At 42.5% G+C, this 3,589-nt stretch overlaps 1 long non-coding RNA gene across 1 annotated transcript; it reads left to right on the forward strand.

Moving 5' to 3' along the window:
• The first annotated feature begins 1,476 nt into the window (after positions 1–1,476).
• Positions 1,477–2,971, forward strand: LOC141984085 (uncharacterized). Its single transcript, XR_012638638.1, has 3 exons — positions 1,477–1,655; positions 2,245–2,375; positions 2,810–2,971. It is a non-coding gene; the product is annotated as an uncharacterized LOC141984085 (long non-coding RNA).
• The last annotated feature ends 618 nt before the right edge of the window (positions 2,972–3,589 follow it).

Consider the following 3,589-nt stretch of genomic DNA (forward strand, 5'->3'; position numbering starts at 1 on the left):
TGCAGAAGGCCTGTCCTTAGTAAGCCTGGAAAAATGACTTCCAGAACAAACACAATGGATGTATTTAATAAATCTCAGATGGAGACCTTCCCAGTGATATGTATGATGTTGAAGACAGCAACTAGGAAAGATCCTCTTTTAGCACAGGCATATGAGCCTGCTAAGAAAGGATGGAGAAGTGAACACTAGTGTGTTCTCAACCCATTTATAATCAGAGGGGAGAGCATGTTGGGTGCCTAATATCCTAGTCAGTGAGAAATTTGCTTTTTATTGGTGTGTGCTTGTATGAATTAGGTGTTAAGATTGGTGTTAGAATTGGTGATGTAATCTTAGCTTCTGATTGCCACAGTTTTTAGTCTATTTTTGTAATAATGTGTATAGTGGTGTGTCTTGTTCACATGCCCATCAAATCCACCAATGTTCAACAAGCCCCAGACCACTTAACATAATGGAATCATCTGCCTAAGAGTAAAAACACAAGTCAGGATGTTTGCACTGAAAACACCTGCAATGAGGAGGAGAGGTATCCTGCCTTCTGACAGACTGATTATTTGAAAAGTAGCATCTCTGATAGTCTGGAATTTGATTTGACAAGTGAACTCATCTACTCCACGAATTAAAGTTATACTCCAAATTAATCATGGAGAAAAATACTCTTCATCAAATATAAACCAGTGTAATGGGGCACCCACTACTCCCATCCTGTTTGCTTCACATAGACCACTCAGAGACTTTACTTCACGTAGACACTACTGTGCCATTTATTTACAGTGTTTCCTTCCTTCCACCACCTTCTACATACTAGTGCAGTCACAGTATTTACAATGTCCTCCAGTGTCACTACCCCGTCTCAAAAGGTGGGGAGAAGAAAAGGTGTCTCAATGGAGAGCTCCCTTTTGTCAGGCTCTGCCTGCCTGCCTGGGCTTTTTTATCCAGTCTCCATGTTAATGGGCTAATTAGCTCATTAGTTACCAAGCCCCAGTCTGATCTTGTTGTACCTTTGGGGGCAGCAGTTTTAGGAAGAAATCACTTGAGACACAGAGAGCTGTGAGCCATGAAAGCAGCCATTTATTTTCACCCCTGAAGTAACCAAAACCAGCCCAAACTGGCTGGGCTATCCCCTAATAATCTAACTCAGTTGCCATAGCAACAACAAGGTGCTATTACCACGACAACCAAATACACAACAGATCTGGTCATCAGGAACTCCTCTCCTTAATCAGCCCCCTCCCCTCCCCTCCCCTGGGCTTTATTGGTTAAACAGTGACTAGAGACCTGGTTCAGTTGATGACTCCCAGCACTCTGTCACAAGGAGAATATAACTTAGAGAGAGAGAGAGAAAGAGAAAGGGAGTGTTGACCGGGTTTCTACTGTAAGGCCTCATCTCCCTAGGGTGAGACAAATTGTAACTCCCCTCGCTCCCATGGAACTTTTGCCTTTGAAGCTTCTGGAGAATGTTAGGTAATCTGTTGAGCTAACGTTATTTTATATGTTGGAAGTAAGGCCGGTGAGTGGACATGAGACAGTGATGTAACATCTGTGGGCTCTGCAAAGGCCCATTTGGTTGCTGGGAGCCTTACCTCAGAGAGCAGGGAGATTGCTGCTGAAATGCGCAGCCTACAGGATACACACCAGCAGCTGTGACATTGAACCAGGTAACATCCTGTGTCCCCGCTTGCTTGGGGCATATCCCTGAAGGCTCTGTGGCTGCAATGAAAAGTTATTGTCTTTCTATCTCTCACCTGCCAGTGCAAGCAGGAACCAGTGAAGGTAGCTGGGAGGGAGGCTGCTCCCAGCAAAGCCAGACCCCCTAGCTGCCTGGCCAGGGCCAGGGCCTGGTGAGTCCATGTGCAACGGGGTGCAGTACATGAATCCTTTCTTTTTTCATGTGACCTCCCCCTGCAAGCTTGGGCTATGGGCTGGCACTACACTCCCTGCCCACTTTCCTGGTGCATGGACTCATCTAGGAAGGGGAAGTTAGTCTCGGAGGAGGTCTGGCATAGACTAGTCCAAAACAGTGGCCCATAAGAGGGGCCTGGCAGGGGCCCATAAAAGTAGCTAAAAAAAAATCAATCAAATTATTGTTGACAATTTCAGAACTTTTCAGCAAACAAAATACATCTAAGCAAGGCAAGAACTCTGAAGTTTGACAAGATTTATGGTCAACTTCAGTAATAGGCCTAATTTTGGAAAAATCAGTAGGAGAGTGCTCTTCCAGTATTAACTCTGAACTCTGTACCTTAGATAATGACAAAGGAGATTGTATTGTGGAAGAATCAGAAGTGGAACATCCAGATGAAGAAGCAGTGTAAGGAAACGACTGGGTGATACAAAACCAAGAACAGAAACTGGAAGAGAACTCACCTGATAATAAGGTAAACACAGGGAGTAAGTTTCCACCAGGACCAAGTGATACTGTACAAATTGTATATGATGGCCCAAAACAACCATAGCTAAGATCTTATTCCCCTCCCCTCCCCCCCCCCAAAAATACAAGAACAAGTACAGAAGTTTCAAGAGAGTGGTTCAGTTTATATCCATCGGTCAAATAAAGCAAAATGAATGTATTTTACTGCTTCCCATGCAGACATTTTTTCAACATCCATTGCTGTAGAAAAATGCATGTTTATTGGTAATGGCCTCAGCAAGTGGAAAAAAGCTATAGCAAAGGATGCAGGATTCCAACAGCATGAAAATAGTCAGAATCACAAGGGCTGTCAAGTGGTGTGGGCGTCACTCAAAGATATTCAGTCGAAAGGGGATGGTCTTTCAGTTCAGTCTCAAATCACTGATGCACATTTTGTTTTAGTGCAAGAGAACTGCATGCATATCGAAGTTACGGCAGATGTTCTGTGATATTCCACAGTCCGGGGATTGCTGAAAGAGGAAAAGATGCGAGTGAAAGCAGCTATGACAAGGGCAACTTCCTGAAGCTCCAGACTCTAATAGCCATTTACGATGCCATAGTAGGAAAGAAAATTGAAAGTGGACCACAGAATGCAAAATATACCCATTCGTCAATACAAAATGAAATCATTGACATTATGTCAGAAATGTTATTTGAATCATAAGCCAAGAAGTGAAAGAGGCTAATGTTTTCTCTATAATGGTTGATGAAACTAAAGACATTAGCAAAGCAGAACGAGTGTCAGTTGTGTTGAAATATTATTGCATGGCACTGTATAGAAAGATACCTTGTTTTTCATCCTGCTGAGTCACTTGATGCAAAGTCTCTCCTTCAGTACACAAAGAACACATTGTTGTGGTGTGGTATTGATATACAGAACTGTATCGCCTAGACTTTTGACAGTGCTAATGTTATGAATGGAAATCTTAATGGTATGCAAGCTTTCTTACAGGAAGAAGTACCTCAAGCATTGTACATTCACCATTTCAATCACAGGCTCAAGTTAATTATTGTTAATGTATAAAAAGGAAACAAACACACACTGAATTTTTTTCATTATCCTGGAGAAATTGTATGCTTTTCTCTATACATGCTAAATTCATAGCCATTAAAAGAAAGTAGACCCCAAAAATAAAGTCTTGGAATTGAAGAAGCTCTGGGACACTCGATGGGCATGGTTTC

The sequence above is a fragment of the Natator depressus genome, chromosome 3, assembly GCF_965152275.1.
Source record: "Natator depressus isolate rNatDep1 chromosome 3, rNatDep2.hap1, whole genome shotgun sequence".
In the NCBI taxonomy this organism is placed as follows: domain Eukaryota; kingdom Metazoa; phylum Chordata; order Testudines; family Cheloniidae; genus Natator; species Natator depressus.